The 12184-nt window shown below is 35.5% G+C and overlaps 1 protein-coding gene across 2 annotated transcripts in view; it reads left to right on the top strand.

Annotated features, from left to right (window-relative positions):
* Uvrag (UV radiation resistance associated) overlaps positions 1-12184 on the top strand; it is a 319107-nt gene that overhangs the window by 280616 nt on the left and 26307 nt on the right. The gene's annotated exons all lie outside the window — the stretch shown is intronic.

The following is a 12184-nucleotide window of genomic DNA, read 5'->3' as shown; positions in this document are numbered from 1 at the left end:
TTGGAGACTTGTTTTCTGACATTTCAACAGAGCAAGAAAGTGCTTAGGTAGAGGGAGGGATGGGAAGTTTGTCCACATCTCCAGACCATTTCTTTACCCTCATTGTGTAAGATCATCATCGTTCTTTGAGGCCTGTTAACTATTCAGCCCTCTGTCATACCTAGTCATCATCATCTGAAGTATTGGTTACTGCTTTGGGGACACTCACAGTTTGGAGTCTTGATTGACATCTTGTTTCTTGGCTGCCACCCCTCTAGTACCTGCGTTACTCTAGTAGTAATCTCACATCTCCCCCTATCTAGACGTGCTATTTCACATGAAGCTCTCTCTTCTTCTGGGCATTTGCACATGAGTGTCCTTTCTTTAGAATATGACTTTAGGATATGACTTTCACCTGCTAAACTCCCCCTCCTGTGCTACATAGTCCAGTCAGGTTATCAATTCCTTCTAAGCTTCCCTGTCACCCTGAGACTTGGTTAGGTGACCCTTCTCTGTGTGCCTATATTTCCCTTTAATGTGATACTTTTTACTTTTAATATAACTATTTCTGATTTTAAAATCTTTTCCATTTTATTGTGATTACTTAAAAGCAGGAACTGCCTTTCTTCTTTACCTTTGTCACCGAGCCCATGGCCTAGCACCTAGAAGGTGTTAAGTATCTATCATTACCTGAATGAATGCATGTTTCTAGTTGTTTGTGTTCTAGCACCTATTCAAGACTGAAGGTGGAACAAAAAGGAATAGACTTTGTGCTGGTACCAAAGCTAGTTTATATAGTTCATTCGATTCTGTTTGAAACATAGTTTTATATCAGCTAAAAATATATATGCTTATGAACTTAGGTTCAGATTTCATGTCTGCCCTTTACCTCCTGTAGTCTCTTGCTCTCGACCTGATAACCCCATCAGTATCTTCCCACTTTTGTTTTTCTGTCAGCTTTCCAATCTACTCTGATTCACAGAATTTTGGCAATTCTCATCTTCAAGATGTTGTGTATCTTATTGGTTCCCACCAGATGCTTTCTTTTTTATGGGTCTTATCTTTTTTAGACATGCCTATTGAGACCCAAAAAATAGCAACATAGAGTCTTAAGGTAGTTAGAAAAATAAACTAGTAATGAATGATGTAGAAAAAAATAAAGTACTAATGGATTAGTGTAAAAAAAAAAAAAGTAATGTTTTTAGAAATGGCTATTGAGGGAAAGGGAAGAGAACTAACATTTGTAAAATACTTAGAACCTGCAGACTATGCTGAGAGTTTTACAGCAGTATTTTAATTAACCCAAACAATAACTGTATGAAATAGGTATTGTTATATGCATGTGTAGGAGAGGACCAGAAGTTTTGGGGGTGGTGAACAGCTTGCCCAGGGTCACACAGTTAATAACTAGGAAACCTACAACTCCAATCTAAGACCACTTCAATTTTTTGTTTCTTCTAAGCCATTTCTTATGAATTGGCTTTTAATTAATTTTTAAGTCAGGAGTTTTGGCAGTTAGCTAGGAAGTTAATGTGAAAGTAGCAATTTGAATGAGGAAGATCACATTGTTTAATAACCTTGGCATAGTCCTTGGAACCACTAATTGACCTGAGGGATAGTTTTTTTTATCATTACTTGTTCAAAGATTAATAGTACCAAAATGTAATATTTAAATAGCAAACTGAGCTCTCATCTACCAACTCTTTTGGTGGAAACTTTAACATATCTAAAACGAATTCGTGCTGATTTTATATATCCCCCAAATCAGTCATCCAAAATTGTTCATGCCTGTTTAGGTGATTAATTCATTGTATAAACTTTATTTTGAAAGCACTTTATCAAGAAAAATTTCATTCCTGTTTTTTGTGTGTGAAGTTAAACAAAAGGGTTCCTTGCCCTGTCTCCTGCCCCCAGCACACACACTCATCGGATGTACTTACCTGCCTCAGAGCTTAGCTGAGATTCTTTTCTCCATCTCTACTGACCTGCCTCCTTTCCTGCTGCTAACTGCATAGTTCAGCTCACTTTCTATCCAGTTATGGTTTAGGTCCCACACCTCACAGACGCTTTCCTAAAGGGATCTCTCCATAAATCAAATAAGGAAATAAATACGTTTCCCTTGAAATTCACAATTCAGTGACACACACCCGCCCCCCAAAAAAAGTGTGGCACGGGCATGATATTTGGTCCTGAGAACTTAACAATGAATAAAATAGGTTCTCTGCCACTGAAGTATTTAGAGTTTTGTTGTAGGCCTTATGTCAGGGCTTTGGGTGTAAATTATTTAAACGCTATGTGCCTTGGTTTCTTCCACGTATCATGGGGATAAAATAATACCTGCTTTGTTCTGGTCCTAATGATGATTGAAGTTAATGGTTATAAAATACTTGAAACAAGGCACATAAAATGCTATAGAAGTGTTTTCATTTGCCAAAATTAAACTGGACTTTGAAATCATTTTTCTAGTTCTTAAAAAAGTCATAGGGTATATATGTTAGTTTATAGAGAAATATCTTCTTTATAATTAGTCTTGTGACTGGGGTTGTAGCTCAGTGGTAGAGCACTTGCCTAGCGTGTGTGAGGCCCAGGGTTCAATCCTCAGCATCACATGAAATTAAATAAATAATTAGTCTTCCTAGTCAAAACAAGGTATGAGTTTTCACTTATTAATATCTTTTACATCCCTCAACAAAAAAGTTTTTTTTTTAAATAGATCTTAGCATTTTGGTTATGTTTATTTCTAAATATTTTGTCTTTATTGCTATTTAAAATGGTACCATGTACTATTCTAATTCATTGTTATTTATAAAAGGAAGACTATTGATTTTTGTTTTTTAATTTTTTTGCTAAATAATTTTTGTCGTGATGAATTTTTGACTTGTGACCTTTATACTTTAAAAAATCATTATACTTATGTTGTGCTTACCTGGTATGATAAAAAAGATCACTTCATACATGCTTTACTTTAGGTACCAAAGATTTTAGTCTGTTCTAAACCAATTATTCTTGTGTTTTTTAGTTGTCCAGTCTGTCTTCCATAAACTTGAACATCCATAATCTTGGCTTATGGCTTACTCTGATGAAAATCTTCAAGAATATTTTAGGAAACCATAAGCAATGTGGAAGAAGAACTCAGACTTCCAAAAGGAGATAAAGTTGGGGATGATTCAGTGTTTGTAACCCTTTCCCCAGACATTTAAATTAGCCATTAGAGAGTATGTTCCAGCTTGTATTGAACATTCAAAAATACTATTTGCTTACTAAACTTTAGTTCTCTTATTTAGAGCTAGGCCTTTTGTGTCTACATATAGTAAATACACAAAAATGTTTATTTGAAGTGTTGAATGAAGTTCCAGAAACACTTTCCCCTCGGTCTTCTTACATCTAAATATTATCTGTCCACAAAAGAGCTCCTCCAGCCATCTCTCATGAAATTACTTCTTATATCTTCAGGTAAAAAAAAAAAATAGAAGTAATCTTTCTTACCTGCATTAGTCATCTTTTGCTTTATTACAAATTATCACAGATTTAACAGCTTATCTCACTGTTTTTTTTTTTTTTTTTCAAGTCAGAAATCTGGGTAGGCTCAGCTGGTTTCTCTGCTCAGGGTCTCACAAGGCCAAAATCAAGGTGTTGGTCACACTTGGCTCTTATCTGGAGGCTCTTGGGAATAATCCACTCCCAAACTCATTTAAATTGTTGGCAGAATCCATTTCTTTTCAGCTACAGGTCTGAGGTTCCCATTTACTTCCTGGGTTTCAGCCAGGGGCCATTCTTTGCTCTTAGAGGCCATCCATATTTCTTCTCATATGGCTCTTCCATCTTCAGACCAATAATGTTCCATCCAGCCCTTCTCATACTTCAGATCCCCCTGATTTTCTCTTTTGCTGTCAGAGAAAACAATTTTTGAAAGGTTTGTTGTGATAAGGTTAGGTCCACCCACATAAATCTCCATTTACTATAAGAATAAATTATCAAAGGAATAACACTACAGGGTAAAGATGATGGGGCATCTTAAAATTATGCCCTTTCCCACACCCTTTAAACTCTCTTATACTTTCCCTATAACTTCATTTAATTATCACTCTACACATTAAGAACCTTTCAGAGTGGTATTCCTGGTTGAGTCATTTTGTAAAAACTCCATCATACCTTTCACACCTTGCAAGTGGTTGGTGTTCAGTATTGCCACGGTTGATGAGTGGCCTCCAAAGGTCCATGTATTAAAGCCACCAAACCAGAGTGGTGCTTTAGTAGAATCTTTAGGAAGTGGAGCCCTGTAGGACATCATTAGATCATTGAGGATATGACCTCAAATGACCATGATATGTTGCCTTACCACAGGCTCAAAGAAGTAGGGCCACTTGGCCACAGAACCAAAATAAACCTTTTTTCTTTAAAAGTAAATTCTCTCAAAAATGTTTTTATAGTGATGGGAAGGTAACTAATACAAGTTCATATCTAATAAATTAATTTCTTGTTAAATGAATTATTAGATTAAACAATGGTTAAATTTATTTCAAAACAAATTGTAAAAAACATCAGTTTAGTTGGAGGGGCAATGTCAGTGTTCATTGCTGGTTTGGGTTTTTTCAAGCTCCATTTACTTATGATCAACCAGACATAGTAAACTGAATATATGGACTTAGAAACTCTGTTGTAATTTAGGTGAGGTCAGAGAAATTCCACAAAACAACTTTAAAGTCATGAAGTAGCTATTATAGTAAAATTAATATTTTAAGGAAAAAGTCATTAATGAGAGAAAAGAACATTCTGGAAAATTGTTTTCTATGTAAAGCACTTTTTACCAGATTCTTTAAGGGAAACAGGAAGGAGTTCAGAGGAAGGAAGAATGATTAAAACACTGCAGAGATTGGTTTACTAGCTAAAATTTTAAAAGACTAAATATGTATTATTTAGCTGAATGACAGGTGACTAGAGATATAACTGTTGTCAAATTTCTGAAATCAAGAGAAGAATGTGTTTCTCTGATAAAAGAGAGTTGAGGGTCTCTTTTATAAGTATTAGAGTTAAATGAGGAATTAAAAAATAATATTTTCTAACCAGCTTATAAGCAATATTTAGACTGTGTGCTGTGATGTAAACTATCAGAGTAGAATTCAAACCTCTATTTTGCTACTTGGAAATTCTAGACCACTTTTTTTAACCATTTAAACTTAGTCATGCATAAAGTGGGAATTATGCCGCCTACCTCAAAGTATTATTTTGAATATTAAATGAAACAAGTAATCCATCAAGTTCCATGTCTGGCACAGATTATAGAGAAAAACACGTAACTGCTATTGATATCTCCATTATCATCATTATTATTACATGGGTTAGAGTTTAAAGTATTAGGGTTCAGACAAGCCTGAGATGCAAATTCAAACTGTACCATTTAACTTTGTCTCTAAGTCTCAAATTTTCCAAATTTCCTAAGTTTCCCCTACTAAAAGTGGTATAATACATGTATTTCCATTTCTATCTTCACCTCTACCACCATTATTAGACTACAGTCCTTATCTGAATATACAGTTCTTTGCACACAGAAAACTATTGGGCAATTATTGAATTATTGTTGAATTGAGTGATTTCTGTTTATGATCATGTCAGGTATTTGTGACCAATCTATGTTACCTGGGAGGTACTAGAATGGACCTCTGTGTTCCTTATGTAAACAGATTATTGGCAAAAGATTTAATTCATTTGTATTCTAATAAAACTTTGATACTCAGATTTATCTGAATTTTTATGAAATAATCTCTGTAGTTATTTATGATTGCACTTTCTTTTTTTCCCCACACATTGGAATTCTCTGTACTCTTCATTGCATACAGGATTGTGTTATTGCAGGCAACAGTCTAGCTAGAAATAAACAGAAATAGTATTAAATAACATTAATGGTATTAGAGGATTACTAATTAGAAGATATTAAGGATAATAAAAAGGTATTAGGTAATCATCAAAGGTACTCACATTCATCATTAGGTAGCTCACAGAAACTATAGGAGGGCCAGAGAAATATAGATGGTAACTATGCCTATGAAAAATGTTCAGTATAGGACTGGGGTTGTGGCTTAGTGATAGAGTGCTTGCCTAGCACATGTGAGGCACTGGGTTTGATCCTCAGCACCACATTTAATAAATAAATAAATAAATTTATTTTTTAAAAAGAAAAATATTCAGAATAATTAGTCATTAGAGACATGCAAATTAAAACCACAATGAGATACTACCATGCAGCCACTAGGATGGCTAAAAAAAATTTTAAATGACGGTACCACATGCTGACAACAATGCAGAGCAACTCAAACATTCATAATTATGACATTTGAGTTGGTCCCTGCTTTGTGAATCTTATTTTGTAAGATGCTATAAATATTTTGGCACAGGTTTTTGTTTGGGCTTGTATTTTTATTTCTCTTGCACCTATACCCAGGAATAGAATTGCTGAGTTCAGTGGCAGATATATGGTAGACTGAAAAAAAAGCAGCCTAACTACTTTCCAAACAATTTTGCATCACTTTTTAATGGTGCTCCTGGTTATTTCCAGCCAACATGGATTCTGATGCAAAGCACCATCTTAATTAAATTGTTTTTAAAATGACTGATTTTATAAGAGTAAGTTTGACTTAAATGTAAGCTGTCTCATAAATGCAAAAAAGCATCACATGATTTTTAAAAAAGAACCTGTGGTTAGAACTTAGCAAACTTAGATTCTGGTCCCTGGTCTCCACCTGTTCAAACTTAGGTAAACTATGTAACCTCTCCATTTACAGGGTAAATGACATAGGTGGGTTGAGGCTTTCAAAGTACTACTGGACTCTAATATTAATCCATGCTTCCAAAAGCAATTGATAGAATGACTGGGAGGAGGCTCTCTTAGACTATAGCACTTTTAGGCTTGACTTTTCAGCTTCAGACCTCAGAATGGTAGGCCTCATCTCTCTGTTCAGTGTTTACCTGATAATATATCTATATTGAAAAAGTCTGGCATGTGTTTACAAATGAGTTGGGAAAGTATTTGAGTTGTTCTATAATCAAGTTTTTATGCTTTTCCTTAGCAGTGACTCGCTATAAGAAACATTTATTATTAAACATTTATTATTACTCATGTTAAGTATTAATTTCTTTCTTTCTTTCTTTTTTTTTTTTTGGCAGGGGGGAGGTACTGGGACTTGAACCCAAGGACACTTAACCACTGAGACACATCCCCAGCCGTTTTTATTTTATTTTTTTATTTTATTTATTTTTTTTTAAACTTTAATATTTATTTATTTATTTTTAGGTTTTTGGGCGGACACAACATCTTTGTGTTTGTATGTGGTGCTGAGGATCGAACCCGGGCCGCACGCATGCCAGGCCAGCGCGCTACCGCTTGAGCCACATCCCCAGCCCCTATTTTTTTATTTTGAGACAGGGTCTCACTAAGTTGCATAGGACCTCGCTAAGTTGCTAAGGCTGACCTTGAACTTTCGATCCTCCTGTCTCAGCCTCTTGAACCACTGGGATTACAGGGGTGCACTACTGCATCTGGCTCATATTTAATATTCTTTAAGTAGCTTTTCCATATCTTTGAGAGAATCGTAGTTTCTTCTAGGAATGCAGATTTTATTTTTGACATAGTGGTGCCCTTTTTTAAAAGCTCATAATCCAGTTCTTCTCATGTCAGCGAAACCTTGGTATTTAAAAATGAATTGAAATATTGATAACCAGCCCTACAGAGATTTTTGACTACCTAAGCCAGAACTCTAAAGTTAAGTCTTTGATGCATATATGCATTCTTAATTTCTTATTTTTCAGTTCCTGTCAACCAGTTCTCTTTGTAGTCAAATTCATTGTAATCCTATCACGAAAGTGTTGATCTTTTAGTAACCTTCATTGAAGCATCATATTAATCCACATTCCCTCACAGTAACAGACGGTTTGTATCAAACATATCATGCAGTTCAGCTCAGACTCCATATGGAACTAATAAACCATGCAATAAGTGTCCTTGTGTAGATGAATGTAGTTTGGAAGGGAGTGTGTGTGTGTGTGTGTGTGTGTGTGTGTGTGTGTGTGTGTTGTCTAAAGTGAATTTTTCCTCTGCCAAAACTTAAATGACAAAATGATTCCTGAACCCCCAGAGTCTTTCCTGGCCTGGAAAATTTGTGTTTTGAAAAATAAAAATAAAATTGAGCACTTTGATATTAAATTAGACTTCTCAGCTCAATAGGAGTATGCTGAGTACAAGAACACAGCATTTATTTCTCAGAAGTACAGTCACGCTTTATGTTTAAATATGATCTCCAGAGCTGCAATGGTTTTTCCTAGTCAAGGTAGCCACATTTATCATGCTGCATGAATTAATTAATTCCGAATCATGATAGCTCTAACATCACAGTTGATCTACCTTATTTGGTGCAACTCACAGTAAATCTATAGTGATTAGAGATGAGACCAGCATGTGGCCTGGGAAGAATACTCTATTTTTATACAGAAAAGAGTGTGGGAAAGGAAAACAGAAAAGGTAGTTAATGGAATTGACATGGTTATAGTTGTATGTTGTGGTCTAAATGTGCTCTTAGTTCTAGTTTTCTTTCTTTCTGCTTGTTCCAGTAACTATAAAGCTAGATCCTCCTGGCTGTTTTAGTAAATGTGGGGATTTTCTTTTACTAGTAAGTAGACAATACCATTTGTTAACCTTCCCTATGAAACCACTGAACATTGCTTCTCCCCACTTCCCATCTAATTTATTATCTGTATGTAGGTTTCGCCTTAGTTGCCTACCAGCCATTGAATTGAACAAAAGTTTAATTGCTTCCATGCAGTCCTAAGCCAATCAGAGTAAAGCTGAAGTCTAAGCTAATTGAAACCAAAATTCCACTTAAAAACTACTCAGACTCCGGGTGGTAGTGCAGTAGGAAGTTGTTACAAAAGGTGTTTATTTCAGAGGCTAATTTGAGGCAGTTAGACCCAAAGCAATGTTTTATTTGCCTCGGTTTCTTGGCATCTGCCTTCCCATCAGAAGAGAGAGCAGAAGGACCCATGCTTAGAGAAGTGTGATACTGATCGGAGTTGCTAAGGGCAGGTTTTGATGGAAGCCAAGTTAAGATCCCTTAGAGGAAAGAGAACATCTTTTAACCTGTCCTTCACAGCTGCCTCTGGAGTTGTTTTCCTCTTTTAAAACAATTCCATTTAAAGCCCTGGCATTAGTTCTGTTTCAGCTTAGCACTCTAGGCCCAAAAGTTTTAACCAATATCCTCTAAAAGTCAGTCTTCAGGAGCTTCATTCTCTATAAAAGTCTAATTAAGCTCTACGATAATTTTATGAAACAAATATTGTTGGCCCTGTTTTTTAGAGAAGGCACTAACTGGTTATGCAACAAGCTCAAGGTATTATATGGTGAGAACCGGCTCAGTCCAGGCCTGTGGTTCCAAATACAAAGAGCAGATTACACAGCCTAGCCTAGTGGACATCAGTCGATATTTACTGAATGAAGGAATAGCACATGTAGGAATGTAATAAATATAGTTCTTTCTCCCTTTTCCCTTTTTCCCGAACCTTGTCCTTTTCTCCTTGGCTTGGGTCCTTCTTTTCCTTTCTATTTTTGATAATACCTTTCCAGGGTAACTTGTTAAAGATTACTTAATTTTAAAAGTTGGAAAATTATTTGACTAACTCAAGCAAGGAAGGAATTTGCGCATGTCCTTACAGTAGAGCCGGGTCTGTCACCCAGGTCTTCTGACCACACGCAGCATGTGTCAGTCTTTCCGTTCACTAGGTAATTATTTTGAAGACATTGACGTGTGTGTATTTACTGCCGACTCTCCAGTCAGAGGCTTAGTAAAACTTAGCATTTAAAAGTAGTGAGCAGTATGCTCAAGGTCTTTCTCTTTGATTCAGAGTAACTCATTTTTTCATCTTTTTCTGATTCCCATTCTAATTAGTTAAATAATAAGTTATTATTGAGTATCAGTTTTAAGCCAGCCTAGCCTAGTGGTAGATACTATGATGAAAGTGAGTATATGTGTATTAATAATAATAGTAAATATTGTATAGCAAGCACTGATATGTACCAGATATTGCTTGGGACACTATTTATCTTAAATTTAAGATGCGCAAGACAAGTAACCATCCATATTTTACAAATAAACAAAATGAACCTCTAAGAAGTGAAGTGATCCACACAGGTTTCAGGAAATAAATTTCTAAGGGGAGAGGTAGACTTGAGAGATTATATGGTATATTCAATCAGATGAAGAGTTTTAAGGCTTTGTGGGTGTTTGGGAAATATGTAGCAATAGGTATGCAGAAAAATCCAACAAGTGGAGAAAAAAATGGCAGAAAAAAATGGCACTACTAGAAAAACAAATAAAAAAGAACAAGAAAGGAATAGTACATTACATGGCTCAGTCATGAGCAGTATTTGTGTAAGTAAGTATGATGAAGTGAACAATAAATACGGATTTAATGAAAGATGAGATATTGAATATATTGAGAGGATGAGGAAGGGGAAGTATTGTGGGAGGATAGAGTATCAAATTCTCATAAATAAAAAATCAGCAGATAATGAATGGAAGAAAGGATAAAATGTGCGAGAGAAGAGTGGTGTAAGAAAGCTTAAATTCTCATCTTTTATGGTAGAAACACAGTAGATGAAACCTAAAATGGGTGGAATAAAAATATTAACATGAACATATTATCTAGAAAGATGAAAGGAAAACACAAACCATATATTTAGACTTCTTAAACAGTCCATGTACTTTATTAATAAAAATTAAATTTATATTATGTGTACATTTCTTTTAATTCTCTATGTAGGAAACTAAAAAGATGAAATGGTAGAAAGAATTTGGAGCTATAATTAAGAGGTTGTAGCCTTGGCTTTGGCCCTCATAAGTTCTTTTATAGAAGGACAGTGTTTGGAAAGATGATCTCCAAGGTTTCTTTAAGCATAATCCCAATAGACTATGATAAAAGATAGTGCTCTACAGTAATTAAAGAGTTAAGACCTGGGTGGAAACTTGAAGTTCTTACATTTTCCATTTTTGGTTGAAATCAGACTTGGAGAGACAGTTTCACTGTGGTCTCTGAAAAGAATTCAACACCCACCTTCTATTGTGGAGCCTAAGGCAGGCAATTGACTGTGTACTGGCTCAGAGACACATAGCTTGGTGTTATTTCGGTATGGGTTTTTTTTATATTTAATATTTTTCAGTATGAATCACAGGTGAAATTTTCATGCCATGTGTAAACAATTTCACTTTTTTATTGAAACAATGAATTCAGGAATGTCATATTGGGATATCAGCCATTTTGCTTTTATCAATGTATGGAAAAATGCCTTTATATTAATGTAAGAAATGATGTCATTTAACATGGGATAGATCTTATAATTCAAGGTCAGCAAATCTCAGGAGGTGATTTAGGTCACCAAGCCTAGGTTTGAAAAAGAAAAAGAATATTTTCCCTCTGTCTTCTCAAGTACCGTTAGCAATTTTCTTCTCAGACTTTGGGGTGGTGATGGAATAGCATGGATTTTGAACAGGAGCCCTAGCTAATTGTTATCTGTGCTATCTAGCCTGTGGCCCTAGAGAATTTGCTTCCCCTTTCCAGGCTTTAGTTTCCCCTTCTGCAAAAGGAAAAGATTGGCTTCAATAATACTCAAGCTACCTTTTAATTTTAACATTGTATGTTTCTTCCCCCTTACTTCGTGTGTGTATTCATTCAGCCCACTCTGGAGACCCCATTATGTTTTGGAGTTTTCCTTAAAAAGCTTAGTATCAGTGAGAGTGAACTCTTCCTGTTAAGTGTCACACACACCCAGAGAAGAATTAACTGAATACTAGATGCAAGCAATAGAAAAATTACTCTAGGCATGGTGGCCCATGCCTATAATCCCAGCAATTCAGGAGGCTTGAGGCAAGAGGATTGTGAGTTCAAAGCCAGCCTCAGCAATATGGTGAGGCCCTAAGCAGTTGAGTGAGACACCCTGTCTCAAAATGAAACATAAAAAGGGTTGGGGATGAGGCTCAGCGGTTAAGCACCCCCGGGTTCAGTACCTCCGCTGCCCCCCAAAAAAGTTACTCTTGTTGGTAATGGATTTATTTTTATTATTTTTTATTGGATCATTATAATTATACATAATGGTGGGATTTGTTGTTACAATGGTTTTATTTTTTAAGAGAAGAAAAATTTACTTAACCACACTTAAAGTACT

The sequence above is a fragment of the Callospermophilus lateralis genome, chromosome 2 (genome assembly GCF_048772815.1).
Source record: "Callospermophilus lateralis isolate mCalLat2 chromosome 2, mCalLat2.hap1, whole genome shotgun sequence".
Lineage (NCBI taxonomy): Eukaryota > Metazoa > Chordata > Mammalia > Rodentia > Sciuridae > Callospermophilus > Callospermophilus lateralis.
The sequence above is the reverse complement of the archived record's forward strand: the minus strand, read 5'-3'. Positions and strand labels throughout refer to the sequence as shown.